Source organism: Lycorma delicatula, chromosome 3 (genome assembly GCF_047948215.1).
Source record: "Lycorma delicatula isolate Av1 chromosome 3, ASM4794821v1, whole genome shotgun sequence".
NCBI lineage: Eukaryota > Metazoa > Arthropoda > Insecta > Hemiptera > Fulgoridae > Lycorma > Lycorma delicatula.
The window spans coordinates 205933394-205950511 of NC_134457.1; positions in this window are offsets into that span (position 1 = coordinate 205933394).

Consider the following 17118-nt stretch of genomic DNA (forward strand, 5'->3'; position numbering starts at 1 on the left):
GTAAGTTAAGAAATATTTCTATTAATAATAATCTCAGTAGAAAAATTTTGTTATCGGCCTACTTTGAGGTAAAAGTTTATTTTATACTGCTTAATAACAGTGAATCGCTGGCCTCCGTGGCGCGAGTGGTAGCGTCTCAGTCTTTCATCCGGAGATCCCGGGTTCAAATCAGGCATGGCATTTTCAAACAGTGTCATTGATCTCATCCTCTGAAGCAATTTGTAATGGCGAACCCGGAGTTTAAAAAAAAAGAAAAAACTGTGGAATGATTCACGAAATGGTGAAAAAACCAGATGGATACCTTAGATGGTATAAAATATATTTCAAATATATCTAAAACTTGTAAGGAATCTTCTAATTTAGCTTTTTAGATTTTATTATATAAAGGTAATATTATAGGTTTAATTTAAATTTGATTTTCAAACAAATTGGCTTAATTTAAAAAATTACTCCAGAAAAAATAACTGTAATTTCTTTAATCTTTGTAATTATCAATAAATGTAGGCTTTAAATTTTAAGATTTCTTGTTTCAAATTATTTTGACCAATAAATTTCCTAAAACTTATATCCAAAAGGATTCGGAAATATAAGAATTAAATATAGGCCTATTTGTGCCTTTGATTTATTCCCTTTTACATGTATTATCCATGTTAGCTGTACTAACTATAACACCAAAGTTTTTGTATACAAATAAACTAGACCGAAGCATTTTTTTATTTTTTTTTATTGTAAAGTAAGATAAAATAAGAATAGTTTGGAACTGTTAAATAAACTTCCCCCAAGTTCCCGTTTTTTTGACTTAGGTCCGCTGAGTCCAAAACTACTAAAGTACTGGTTAAAAAATTATCTATATATGGGTTCGTGCGTTTTACGGTAGGTACGGTTTGTTTTAATATTACTTAGTTTTGACCTAAAATCATGTCATTTTTCTATTAGAGTGGAGAATTATTGAGGAATTTCTGGCTTGGTAGGATTTTTCGTACAAATAAGTAACATTTAAAGAGAAATTATGTGAAATAATAACTATGAAATATATTAGAAAATAGATTTATAAAAGCCTGGACTGTTGCAATTTTTAGATTCATAAATTTTTTCCTTTTATGCTTCAATCCTGTCTAAATGACTTTTTAAAATTATTTTTCTCCAAAAACGTTTTACTAAGTGAGGTAAGCTTCAGCTCTTACCTAAGTAAGAAGCTATGTATCGTTTTATAAAAAGTGAAATTTGAATTTTTACGTTTACAAATTAATCTTTCTCTTAAATTTTGCAGGGTAGATATCTGAAATATCGTTTTGTTATATTCCAAGAAAAATTGCCTTGATATAAGATTTAATTTATTTTAACGATTTAACAGACAAATAAAATCTAATGTCACCATATGACTTCCTTGTACGCCTGTTAAATTAGATATACAAAGTTTTTTAAATTGAGAAGTACATAAAATATTATCTCATTAATATCTGCTGTTATTTTTTTCTGTTGCTTTATTGCTATTATTGTATTATCTTATTGTAAACATTTTTTTACAATCAGAGGTGAATAATTATTAATAAATCAATATATTTAAATAAAAAAAAAAAAGGAGTTGAAGTCGGGTTTGAACCGATGTGGCTTCCTCTTGTATGACCCAAATATTTCGTTAATTAAAACTTTATTTGGCTGTAACTCTGGAACCAATGAAAATAAGTACCACTTATGATTTATCGTTAGAAATCTCTCAATGACTTATTACTGCAGTTAAGAGAAAGTTCAAAATCCAAATTTTTTGCATTTTGCGCTTTTTTGGACACTTTTGGCTCAGTCTATTGTAATTAAAAGGCGAGGTGCACAATTAGATGTTATAACAGTCCTAAATCCAAAATTTCACGATACTACGGCTAATCGTTGTTGAGTTATGCGTGATATATAAGTACGCACAAACGTCACGCCGAAACTAGTCGAAATGGATTCAGAGATGGTAAAAATGGATATTTCCGTTAAAATCTGAAAACCGAAATTTTTCGCGATCACAATACTTCGTATAAGGAAGTAAAAAGGAGAATCTCAATTAAACTCGTATTTTTTTCCCTCTTTCTTCAAAATTTACTTTTCGCAAAATGTATAATTATTTTCTAAAATTAATTAGAAAACTTTTTTTTTTTAATATTCCAGACAGCCTTACTGCAGGCACGGTATTAGCCTCTATCCATAATTTTTTCGCATTTCGTTATCTTTATCAAATCGCTATAAAAATTTAAGCATATTTTCTAATATAGATAGCCTTAGATAACGCTCAATAACAGTCTGTTTACATTGCTTCTTCGCATTCATTTTATTTATAAAGACGCAGATTTCATGATTTTGCCTTTCTTATGATTCTTTTCATAGTAAATCGTTTTAGGTTGTGGTTGGCCTACACTAAACATAATGTTAATAAAACAGAAATATAAAATTTACTTAAAAAAAATTATTAATTGAAAAAAAAAAAAATACGGGACTAAAAAATAAACATTTTTCCAATTAGTCACTAAATCTTGGAATTTTTGAAACCTTTCAGTTAAATATGATCAAATTCCCACCATCTTATTCTATAATTTAAATCAGACTTCTAAGTGGTAAAATTTAAAAGAGAGGTTAAAAAGCATAAATATTACATTTTTTAATGTAATTTTTTGTCAAATATAAATATAAATTAAACCATACCTCCGCGGTGGCGTGGTAATGCTTTAGTCTTTCGTAAGGAAGTTTCTTGGTTCGAATTCCAGTTAGGCGTGACATTTTCATACACCACAGAATTTTCACACATTTTCCTAAGCTTTTGTGGTTAAATAATCTATTGTTTGTATATATATATATATATATATAAACTTTAAAATAAATTTGTCTACACGCACGAATATAGTTTTTCCTACAACTGGGAAAAGTGTAACTTTTTTCCCAATTTTTCAAGCAAACTTTTTTAATTATTTTTTTGCGTAAAATATCATTCTTAGTCATGAGAGTCCGATAAAATTATTCTACTGTTTGTTAAGTGGTTAGTTAGGAAATTTTAAGACTCTTTTTTATCATAAACCAAAAAAATAAATCTTTAAATTTGGAAAAAATTCTAAATTTGAATATCAAATTTTCTTGTCTACATTACCAGGAATTCTAATCAATCACTATTAAAGGTATCCATAACCATTTATTTTCTTTTTCTAAGCATAGATTTTTTGTTCAGTTTTTAGGTCACTGTTTCAGCTTTTTGACAGCCAGATTTAATCTTCATCTGACACCCATTTTCCTACCATTCATTTTTGAACTAAACCTTAGTGAATGTATAGTCTTTATTTTTCAAAGAGATTTTATTAAATGTGATCACAGCATTATGAACACCTGCTCGAAATTTTCGGAATAGCTCGTAAAAAATGTTAGGCAACCAAGACTATAAAACGTTCTTGAAATTCTTACTAATGTAATGACGTCAGCGTAACAGTAACACTTCATTAGAAAAAAATGATATTACTCACCGGTCCTATGGCTACTGTAGCAGCGGATGGTAAATAGAATGATTTTCGATTCGAGTTACGTGTCTGCAGTTATAATCGCGAGATTATATGTATCCGAAAGGCATAGGTTCTAAGTCTAACGTTATCCATAATAGTTCATGGCACTTATTTTTATTTGTAGATTTATGGTACTAAATTGTATCTATCGCTTTTGTTATTTTTAACAGATTGATTTTTAACAGATGTTATTTTTTTAAAATTGCTTTACTAATATATTCAGAATGTGAAATTTTTTGTCGTATCCATAACATTTCTTTGGTTATAACCAACATATTTAAGTTTTTTTTAAGCAGTTTATTTTCCATTATACTGGTGATACAAATGAATTCGTTAGTTTAAGTGTGAAACCTGTGTTTCTTGTTTTTGTAAATCTAGATATTTTTATTTTATTTTACTACAAAAAAATATATAATTATTATTTTATGTTATTATACATTTTATAAAAAAGTAAATGACTGGTTGATCATTACAACTGTGTAAACCATCATGAGCTTGATAAAAACATAGTGGAATTTTAATTGACTGAGTTAAGTTTATGTACAAAAACGTCTGTTGCAATAATTTCACAATGTCTGAGAACATAATTGATACGATTCAGTGTAACATTTGTATGTTATTTAATAACCGTAAAGAAAAATACGCGAATATTTGTTTATTATAAATATAAATTTGAAATTACATCTATACGTAATGTTGGTTTTGGTTTCAGTTAATTTTCCTAGAACAATGGCGTACAACGTGTTCATTAGAAGGAGAATATATATTTATCTTGCGGGTATGTATATGTATATAGGGAAATGGATTCGAGTTGATAGTTTAATTAACTGTTTCGGTTAACTTGGTTGATGTTATTCTTTTAAAATTCAGATGGACAGGATCCCTTGGATTTGGTCCAGGCTGATTTAATCGTGAACTCTATTTGTCTAAATCCTATCTGACCTCTCTCACTTATAGCATGACTTAGGCGTATAAATACTCCTCCGGCTTTTTAAAATATCTAACACTTTTTGAGTAAAAAAGAGATTTATAGGCTATAAATTACTGTTAAAAATAAGAAAAACTTAACGAAACGGTAGGTTTGAATTAAATAAATCCAAGCATTTCAGAATTTAATTTACTATTTTGTAGTAACCGATTCCAAAAAAAGTAAATAAAAATAAACAAAAAAAAGGAACTTACGATTAAGTTTTATACTTGAACTTTTAAAGAATCGGTTAGACATTTTTATTAAATTCTTTTATAAAGGTAATACCTAATTTCACAACTTTATTTATATTATTATTAATTAAAAAGTAAATAGGTAAACGAGCCAAGCGAAGTTTTTTTTTTACTAAAACCTTCGGCACGTTGTCTGTGTGAAGCAATTACGATTAATTCCGATTATGTTTACAGAAACATGTTTTATCTTTCTTTGCTATTATGTTGAATTAAAGGGTAGGAACTAGATACCAACTATTCTTTAAATCGTTATTCTTTAAAAATTATAGCCTCCTTTATAATTTATAACATCAAATTTCATAAACCAGATTCAGGCTGGATAATCAAATTTCTAATTAGTGAAGTCAAATTTTCTAGAACACTGCTTAAGCTGTAATTTTATATTTTTAATGGTATTAATTCTTTCTGAATATTGAGTGATCTAATGGTATTTTGAATTCTCTTACACTGTAAGCAACGGTGTATTATTTTGTAACATTTTTGTTTGAAATTTTTGCATTTTTATTTTATTTGTAATTAAATCATAAAAAAACACATTTACACACACTTAACCACTACTTCCTGTCTCACCTACTCTTTACATTGTGTTTTTTTTAACATTTCCTTCCCGATTTTATTATATTAAGTAGATAGAAGAATGGGATATAATGGAAATATATCCTTGATGTTCAGTAATCAGGTTTGATTTCTTATTTTAAATAACATATTTATGATAAATTTAATATTCGAAAATTATTTTTAGGATAACCCATACATTTCACAGTCGACTACGACCGTACTTTCCATTACTAATGTTTATCATTTTCACTTCATTAATTAAAAGGGCTTATAGAGTGGTAATGCGAGGCACGCATCACTCGGAAGACAAAACGGTAATCATTGAAGAATTGAATAAATTAGGCCACAAGTTTAGAAATGTTACAATCGTTCCTCATCGTCAAACGAAGGAATCACTGCCACTTTATTTCGTAGAATTAGAGTCGAAGTCTAATAATAAGGAAGTTTTTAATGTGAAATCACTGAATTATATAATTGTACGCTTTGAGGCTCCGTATATCAAAAGGGAAGTGGTTCAATGCAAACGTTGCCAACGCTTTGGACATACCAAAAATCAGTGCGATCGCCCAAACCGTTGTGTAAAATGTGGTGCAGATCATGCGACTATAAACTGTTCTAAGGCATCGCAGGTCCCAGCTTCCTCCGTTAACTGCGGCGACCAACATCCAGCGAGTTACAACGAGCGTGCCAAAGGAGGAGATGTGCGGGTAACTGGCTCGAGTGACAATGATTCTAATGTTTGTAATAGTAATAATATTAATGATAACAATAATACTGATTTTGTTAATAGGCTGTATATTTCTGGTCCTACCTACATTGAGGAAGTTACATTGTGTGGACCTTCTGATAACTGATAATGAATATAAAAATAGGCTGATTGCTTCCGGTCTTACCTACGCTGAACGAGTTAAAATGAATGAATGAGTTAAAATGGCTCATGCATAACGTTGAACATATTTTTCAAAGATTTCAACGATTGATGGAAATTATGATGGACAGGATGTTCGGACTTTTTATGGGTCATCTTGAGAAAAAATGAACTATTTTCAGACAAGCAATCTGGACTGCTAACGGGTTGTCTGATGAGAAACTAGATTTGGATCTTTTGTTTCGTTATTATTAAGAAGTCACAAGTCTGTAGCTGCTTAATGTTGGTTCAAGTAGATCCTATTTACTTATTGTTCAATTATCTTACTGAAGAGATTGTAAATTTGCTGTGATGTTATAATAAAAAAAACTTCATTAATTGAATTTCACTGTAAAATTTATAGAAATCAATACAAATCAGCAGAGCTCACGTGTTCATAGCACTGGTAGTAATATTACAATTCTAGAATACATGCAAGAGGGTAAATTACATATTTTAAGACGTTTTATGAAAATATTTAAATAGGTTTAAAATTACTAGCCTTTCTCTTGTTACCTATTACCTGGAAGGAAATCGTTCGTCATAATTAAATTTTGTAAATCAATTTGTAGTTAACGTGTTCTGTTTCTTTGTCTAATTTCTCCCAGAAACCGTTCCAAAAACAGCGGTGTTTGCATATCTTCTAGTGGAAAACAGACGCCTCACCGATGTAGTGGGAGGAATTCTGCACTACATCGAATTGTTTTAACGGTCTTTTTACAATAAAACGTTATTTAAAATGTCTTAAAACCTTTCTTAAAATGCATTAAATACATTGGAGAAAAAAAAACAAACAGGAAAAAATGGATCAAATAAAAAAACCGTTTTTCAAAGAAGAAAATATTTCTAAAGGCAAGGTTTCTAAAGGAAACAAATCCCGTTATTATTCAAGAACAACGGGAAATTTTGAGAACAGTTGATAAGCCAATTCTCTTTGTAAGTTAAAGAAGTAGAGACAAAATCATTTAAATGTATTGCGATGCTACAGGATAAACGGTCTTGCAACAAAACGTTTAATCTTCATAAAAACACAGATAAAGAATTACGATTAATCGGTAATCAAACAAAGCACAGAAAAATTGGTTCCATTAATTTTTTTATTTGTTTTTAAAATAAATTCTGTTATTACTGAAACAAAATATCAGGAACAATCGCAGACAAAAGGGAACGAACGATATGGCAAGAGAAAAAATACAGAAATATTTTGATTTAAAAAACACGATTTGTTGTGAAAACCAGATGATAATGTACTATCTTTCATGAAAGTGGTTTACTGATGAATAATGATCTCGGTTAAGTGATTGTTGTAAAAGCATATAAAGAAGTGCATATATTATTTCAGCTGAAAGTAGGAAATATGTATCCATTAATTGCCAGCATCAGTATATTTGCCATCTTACTGTATTCTTAAAGACAAAAACAAAAATAATGGCGCCTAAAAACACCTAACTGGAAAATGAAAAAAGATAAAGCAATCTTTTTTCATTTTAGTATGAAAATTAGTATGCAAATACTTCCTGTTTCTTGCAGAATATATATAAATTTTTACAAGTGCATTATTGAATGCCACCATTACTACAACAGTTTTTTCTCGTTTGGATTTCTTGTGCTATTTTAAAATTTTTCCAGTTTTGTTGTTCGTATCACAAAAAAAGACTAGTTTTTTAAAAACGACCTTTTTGTTATTTGTTACATAAACTCATATATTTCATGACGTAAAAATATTTATTTTTACTTTTAAAAAATTTAATTTAGATTTAAAGAAGTCAGAAATTTCAAAATTTCAGTAACGTTTACCAAATTTTGTACCAAGATCTGTTCCTCTCGTCACACTCAATTTTTGTAATATGAAGTCATATTTAAACTTCTGTAAATCTTGTTTATAAGTTTTACCTTTTTTTGTGTGTATGTTTTCCCTTGTGTGACCATATTTTTCGTATATATTAACCAAAGTTTTCATTAAAATTAAATTAATTACAAAAATTCTACGGATAAAGTATTTAATTATTCATTAAAAGGAATTACCTTAATTATTTTCATATTGAATTCGAACAATACTCAACAATAAGTAAAGACATAGGCGGAATTTGTAAATGTAAGCCTACTATAGTTCTTTACTTGTCGAAATTCAAATCGTTTGGGTTTTCTCTTGAATAATAACGCGAGGATTTTATAAAATATATGTCAACCATCTTCAGATAAGTAAGGCGGTGAGAGTGGTTGGTATACTTGACCCGATAGAATATTTCCATGGCGCGGAAAGATTAGGAATTGTTCGATAATGGATGTTCCCTACGTCATCTTTCATCACCGACCCTCATCTTCTATCCTTATGCTTTGCTATGTGTAAGTGATATTCGACTATGACACCACTTAGTGTCTGTAAATTTCCCGATTCTGTACATTTATTTCAACGGTGATTTATCGCATACTTATTCGCATAGTAATATAAATCTTCATCTTATCGATTCCATTATCTTATTAAATTATATTACTATTGTATTTATATATTTATTAATTATATCGTATTATTATTATTATTATCGTATTATATCGTATTTATTAATTAACTAATTAATAAATATATTTAGAATTTATTTATGAAATGCGTGTCCGTGTATGAGAAGTGTTAACACTTTACGTCTTTAGCCAATAATTTGCCTGTTTTTTATTTATTTTAATTTGAAAGATTAAAAAAATGTTTATTGTAAAACCGATTAAAGAAAACGAGTATTTGTGGATTTAAACAAAAATTAAATCATATAATCAGGAAGAAATAATTAATATATATATATATATATATATATATATATATAAAGTCAGTTTATATATAAACAGGAGGATATTTTATTTATTGTTATTTATCTATTTCCCCTAGGAATAGTAACAGAACTTGCTGAAAGATCGATACTAAGGAAAATCCTAGGACCCAGAAAAACTAAGGATGGTTGGAAATCAAAGAAGAATGAGAAATTTTACCGGGGGTTAGATAGAATCTATGATACAATACGTAAGCAATATGTAAGTAAATACGTAATGCGGTAATACTGAAGAGAATTTTTGACAAGTGTAATGGTAAAGGGACGGACGTTAAATAGTTCAAGCAAACTAAAAAGGGTAGCAAACATAAACGTAAGGATTTAAAAGAGAGAAGAGTGCTTAAGAAAATATCTTAGAATTCAAAGGGATGCAAAGAAGAGAAGAATAAAGTGGTTGGAAGAAAGGAGGAAGCGGTGTAGTGAAAATTAAAATTGAGCTAAAAAACTAACCAGAATTAACTATTCTATGCACTCACCGGTGTGAAAAAAAGGTCGATTTATTGTCTATATTGCAGTTATAGAATTGAGAGGAGAGTAGAAGGAGTGGAAGAAGTGTTACAAGTAGACCAATTTAGTTTCAGGAAACGTATAGGGACAAGGGAAGCAATTTTAGCGCTCAGATTAATAGTAGAAAAGAAAAAAAACCAAAATACATAGCATTTGTAGACTTAGAAAAGGTAGATTGGAATAACTTACAATAATGTAGATTGGAATAAAATATTCAGAATTTAAAAAAAATTAGGGTTCAAGTATAGAGATAGAAGAACAATTGCTAACATTTACAGGAACCACTCTGCAACAGTGATAATAATCGCAGAACATAAGATAGAAGCTTTAATAAAAAAGGGAGTCCAATAAGAATGTTTCCTATCTCTGTTACTTTTTAATCTTTACATAGAACTAGCAGTTAATGATGTTAAAGAACAATTTAGATCCGGAGTAACAGTGCAAGGTGAAAAAATAAAGATGCTAAGATTTGCTGATGATATAGTAATACTAGCTGAGAATAAAAAAGATTTAGAAGAAACAACGAATGGCATGGATGAAGTCCTACGCAAAAATTAACATAAAAATACACAAGAACAACAAACGAAAGTAATGAAATGTAGTAGAAGTAAATTACTCGTAGATGGACCACTGAATATAAAGATAGCACGAGAAAAGACTGTGGAAGTAAAATAATTTTGTTATTTCGGAAGTAGAAATACTAAAGATGGACGAAATAGGAGCGATATAAAATGCCGAAGAGCACCGGTAAAGCGAGCTTTTAGTCAGAAATATAATTTCCTTCTATCAAATATTAATTTAAAAATCAGGAAACATTTTTGAAAGTATTTTTGGAGCATAGCTTTATATTGAAGAGAAACTTGGACGATCGGAGTACCTGAGAAGAAAAGATTCGAAGTTTCTGAAATGTGGAGCTGTAGGAGAATGTTAAAAAATCAGATGGGTGGGTAAGGGGACAAATGAAGATGTGTTACGGTGACAAAAGAAAATATAAACTTATAGGCCACATCTTAAGACTTCTGGAATAGTCGGTTTGATATTGGAGGGACAGGTAGATGGGAAAAATTGTGCAAGCAGGCAACGTTTGTAATATGTAAAACAAATTTTTAGGGATGTAGGATGTAGGGTTTATACCGAAATGAAATGACAGGCGCTAGATAGGAAATCTTGGAGAGCTGCATCAAAACAGTCAAATGACTGAATACAAAAAAAAAGTAGTTATAAGAGTTTCAACATTTTTGGGGGGAAATTTATGTATTTTTTATTATTAAATTTTTTTTAAATATATATTTGCTTATTTTCTGTTTTATGTATATATATATATATATTTGTACAGAGATTAATACCCTTAAGAATATGTATTTATGCATTTACGAAGTAGATAATACTCATATAAATATAAAATCCATGAATATTATTTATAATATTAAAAACTAGGCTAACAGTGATAGCTGGTAAAAAATTAGATGAAAATTAATTATAATATTTCAAATGATTTTGAAACATTTTTACTGCAGGATATTGAAATTGATTTGCATTAGAAACCTGTTCTCACAGATTAGACTAAATGGGGGTGTAATCCGGATGAATAAAAGCCATGTAAATTAGAAAATATAATATACCCTTAGAAATTACATTAAAAATGAGGTGAAAATTACAGAAACCGTTTTGAAATCGTTATTCATGTAATATTAAGTAATAAATTTAATTTTATTTACAATAAAATCAATTTTTGAGTATAATATTTCCTATCTTCTGTTATTATGTTATTCATATTACTTTGAACGAGAAATGGTTGAGTTTAATGCGCTACCGTATAACAGCTTACGATTGAAGGCTGTTTACGAATATAACCTTTTTATTTTTTATGAATTTACTGATGTTAATAACTACATGTAATCTCTAAATTATGATATCCAATTTGGAAAAAAAATCATTCTACCGTGAATTTCTCAATATTTTACGACTTTGAAGTTAAAGATATCGGATCAATTTACGAAAGAAATAGAATTCTGAAGTTTCGTTAAAAAAAACTAATTATTTGTTTAAACATTCCGATACCAAATCGATTTGGAAATATGGGACCCAAAAAATCAAATTATACTGTACATCTTTCTTTTAGTTTTATAAAACGCAAACTTAACGTTTACCATTTTTTTCAAAACTGTAAGGATAAAATCGGTTAGAAAACACCTTTCTTTCTTTCTTTCATTTTCCTGTTTAGCCTCCGGTAACTACCGTTTTTAGATAATTCTTCAGATGATGAATGAGGATGATATGTATGAGCGTAAATGAATTGTAGTCTTGTACAGTCTCAGTTCGACCATTTCTGAGATGTGTGGTTAATTGAAACCCAACCACCAAAGAACACCGGTATCCACGAGCTAGTATTCAAATCCGTGCAAAAATAACTGACTTTACTAGGACTTGAACTCTGGAATCCTCGACTTCCAAATCAGCTGATTTGGGAAGACGCGTTCTCCACTAGACCAACCCGGTGGGTTTGGTTAGAAAACACCTAATGTTAGTGTTTTCTAACTCTGTGGTGTTTTATCCTGTAGTGTTTTTCACTTGGATGATATGAAAACATTATTTTCTAAAACAGTTAATATAAAAAGAATAAAACGATTTTTGTTTTTGCCATTTTTAAGTGTATTAATTTGATTTATTAATACAGATTTATTAGTACATTATGTCTTGTAAAGCCAGCTATTTTTACACGGACTTGAAAATAGATCGTGGATACCGGTGTTCTTTGGTGGTTGGGTTTCAATTAACCACACATCTCAGGTATGGTCGAACTGAGAATGTACAAGACTACACTTCATTCACACTCATACATATCATCCTCATTCATCCTCTGAAGTATTATCTAAACGGTAGTTACCGGAGGCTAAACAGGAAAAAGAAAGAAAAGAAAGAAAGAAGTACATTATGTCTTGAAAATTATGGATAACGGTAAAACAATTGCTCTAAAACTGCCGAAATTTGGGGAGTACGATATTATTAATAACCAGTTAATAGGTTATTTTCCATATTTTTTATTGTTCTTTTTATGCGTTTTTCAAGATCTCGAAATCAAGTACCCTTAAAACCATGTAGTTTTTTGTAATTATTTTTTTATTTAAAAAAAGAATAAATAATTAAATGTATATCTGTTTGTTAAAAAAAGTGGTTGGAGAATTAGAAGGTCACTCACTCACTTCTAATTACTTAATTATGAGGAAGGCTATACCGCGATCAATATAAATGCTATACAAATTATAAAATGGGACCGAACAAAGATACGTATTACTACTACATTTTACTTATTACTGATGAACTTTCTGTGAAAGGCGATTTAAAGTTCGTACTAAATGAGATACAGCATGGATTAAGTAATTATATCACGTTTGATGGATAGATGACCGACATATATATATATATATATTTTTTTTTTTTACAGAAATCTTTTGTCAAATTTGGCCAAAATTACTTACATTCAAATTGGCGGAACAATATGACGTTTTTATGGATTTGTATTTTACGGTTCAGGATTATAAACAATTCTGTTCAAGGGTTCGCTTCCTGTGTGTAACGTGTCTTGTTATTGCAAATTAGTATTCTTTATTTTACTTAGATTAGTCGGCGATTTTTTGTTTCATCACATGGAAGACTGTATGAAAATCTATGTAATAATTAAACAGTTGATCGACTCGTTATACGCTAACACCAGATTAGCTTTTCCTCGATAACAAGAATTGTAAAATATATATTTATTCAGCCCCACCCTATAATTATGGGTTAATTAATTATTAACTTGTTATTTTAAAAGTATTTTTTGGATGAAATGTGTGCTGATTAATTATAATTAACTAATTACAGTAATGTAATTTAACCGTGTTTCTTGTTTTTTAGATAGTATGCAGTGACGGAAATCCAGGGCATGTTTCACATCAAATGAAACTCCAAGAACTGATCAAAAAGGTATGAATTTTACATAAAAATTTTAAAAGCGAAGATACATTATATTAACTAATATACCAAGTCTTTATGTCTTTGTTACAGCATCAAGCAAGGACCAACCGTCCGATTGCTTTCAAATTTTCAGGGTACATTCGTGTTATCCCAGGGAAAGTTTTAAGCCATAGATTAAGATCCTAGCTTCCTTTGTAGTTAAGTTGTGAAATTTCTCTCTCCAAAAATCCCATTTTAGTACTATAATTACTACTATTCTATCTTTTGTAATTTAGTTTCTTTTTCAGCTATTTGTAGTCTGTATAGTTTAATTATTATTTATCAATATTATTCTGACAAACTTGAGGGTAACAAATAGAGCGGGTAGACGAGAAGGGTGGGTGAAACGAACCCTGACCGGCTAATTTAATTTAATTTTTATCAATAATATCGGTGTTTAGGAAATTTTTTTTCGAATTAATAATAATATTTTGTGATAACGTGAATATTTTGTTCCAACAGCCGGTATATAGAATATCAAACATATTTTTTATATGAAAATTTAATTTTGTACGAGTGTTCGTATAAATAAAATTTTACCAAATTTATCTTATATATTTATTTTAAAATCAATAACTCTGTGAGGACAAACAACTTGTCTGAGAGACGAAATAAAACAGTAACTCAATCATCTGTTTTAAAGCAATAAACCCACTTGAAGTCTAAGCACGGCATGCGAGTCTTCTACAAAGGACGTCGTCGCGGCCTGAAATAAATAAAATTATCAAGGTCTGACACAAAGAGCACACGCGTTCGTAGATCGTTTCAAGAATCGCGCACAAGCAAAGTAATAAATGAAATTAGTCGGCATCAAACTTTTTCCTTATTTAATTTTCTTTATTTTTTATAGTGCTATAGATAAGTGTGAAAAGGAAACTCTTTAATCTTAAACATCATTAGAAATTTAACTGTTAACTATTAATTTACAATTAAAAATGATTGTCAAATATGATTTTTTTTTAAATACAGTTTTGATGATTTTATTTGCAAGTGTTTTATATATATAAAAAAAAAAATATAAATAAAAATAAAACGATATTTTTAAATTTTGATCGGCGCTTCCACTCCGAATATTGCCCCAAAGAGTATTTTTTTTTTGCTCCTTGCCCTACTACTATGATTAGAAAATCAGAAAAAAAATTCTGTTAAACAAATTGAATGCAATATTTTTTTATGCAAACAAAAAATAACTTTTTTCGATATTTGGGAGCAATTTATTCTTTAAATGGTGAGATAAGCATATAGGAATATATTGAGTTTAATATAAAGTATGGTTATGTTTGCAAGATTGTAAGAAAATTGACCCCAAAGAAACTATCTACCCCACCACCTTGAGATATTGGCCCCCAAACGTTTACCAATAAATTCCCACATACACTCGTTTTCTGTGCGAAATTTCATCAAAATCGCTTGATCCAATTAATCCATCGCTTGATCCAATTAAGCATCAAATACGCCAACATACATACGTGTAAACCTTACCTCCAATATTTTTTTTTTTTTTTTTTTTTTAAGTCTTTCTTTTCTGCAGTATAGCTTTGATGCCAGAAAAGAAAAATTACAATGAAAAGTTTTATAAATTGTAAATTTTGACGACAAAAAATAACCCCTAAAAAATAAATATATAAAAAATATTTTAAACAGATTATTCTATGTTAAAGTGTCTGCATATTCTTATTAATAGCATCATTATAAATATTTTAATTCACTTCTACAATTACACTCAAAGGCAGGCCAATTTTAATTCTTCCAGACTTGTGAGAATTGCTCTTTACTTTTTTATGTCAGTAGAGTAGACTGATTATCAATGGGTTGAATATACAGTATGTTTTCCTCATACTAATAGTGATAATACTTAAATTCTATGACATTCTCATTCGCTTAAATATTAGTAACCTTTCCCTTACATTTTTAAAATTAAAATAATTCTAAATTTATTTGTTACAAGAGGTAACTTTTTTTTTAAGTTACCACAAATATTATATATATATATTTTTAATTATTTAAAAAAATAAATAATTTCTAAAACTTCTAAATTGTACTTACTATACAAGATAAAAATTAAAAAAAATTAGGAATTAATAAAACAAGAAAGTTGATACGATCGGCTCTACAAACTATACAAGTTTCGTTTACCACAACGATTGCCTTTTTAATAAGTAGTTATTATTTTCAGAGAAAGAAGACTTTGCTGGTCCATTTTTAGTACACGTGTTTTATATGTGCTGTATCCTAAAAAATTGGAACAATAGATTAAATCAATAATCGTTTTTTTAATTAACTTTTTATCAGCAGTATATTCAAAATCTCATATAAAATTAAAAATAAATAGCGATTATTTTATTTTGTTTCGATTATTTAAAAAACCATTTTAATTATTCAAGAAAATTTGTGTAACAAACAAAAAATTGGAATTAAATTAATCAAAATTAAATGCTAACTTTCTACGTTAAATTTATTTTGTTGTATTTATCAGTGATAATTATTTAACATTCTAAATATTCATTTATTTTAAAATTTCTGTTTCTTGTCAACTGTTTTTGTGAACGATTTTTGAATGTTTTTTGAAGTGAAAGATTCTTTAGGCGCGTTGTGAGGAGATTTTGGGATAGACTTTTGCATGGGAAAAAAGAGCCGACTCGTAATCAAAAATTGTCACGAGACGCTAGAGCTATATATTTATTTTATAAATGGGTTAGTTCTAACAAAATACAACAGATGGCGCTGATGTGTGACCGCGTACTTTAAAATAGTTTAATATAGGTTTTTAAAAATTGCTAATTTTAGTTAATTTAAAGATGAAATATTTTTTAACAGTTAAAAATTAGTTTGAATTGATAAAATATGTATTTTTAGCAGTAATAATTTATTTTAATTAAATAAATACTTACTTAATAATTTTTAATTCTATTCAAATAATCTCACATCAATCGACGCCATCTCTTGCATTTTAAGAGAACTAACCAAGACCAACACTATGTATATTGTACATTCTAAAATTCTAAATACATGCAATACAGTACATTAGTACATTCTAAAAAAGAATGCAATAAATTATATATATATATATATATATATATATATATATATATATATTTATACCACGATGCATAGTTCACGCATCGTGGTAGATAAAGTTTATATTTTATACGCCATTCGGGATATTCAGAAGAATAAAAATTATTTTTTTACATTTACAATTCCTAATGATTTACTTATAGCTAATTCACAAAATTTTATTAGGATAATTCAGTTATGGAGGATAATGAAGATAGTAGTCAGAATTCAATAAACAGTCAGAAAAGCCTTGTTGCAACAAGTATATAGAACTTATAGATTGTCTAATATCCATTTCAGAATCAGAATCATCTGGTTATATTAAATTGCAAACCCATAAACATACTTTCACGTGTTATGAAAAGATTAATTTGTTCGTACAAGGGGGAGGCACATTGCTTTTTTTTAAAATGTCCTTTTGAAGGGAAAACTTCTTTAGACGTGTTGTGTCAGAGTTTTTTGTACATAAGAATTACATGGGAACATGGGAAAAAAAATCGCTGACTCGTAATCAAAATCGGTAACATAA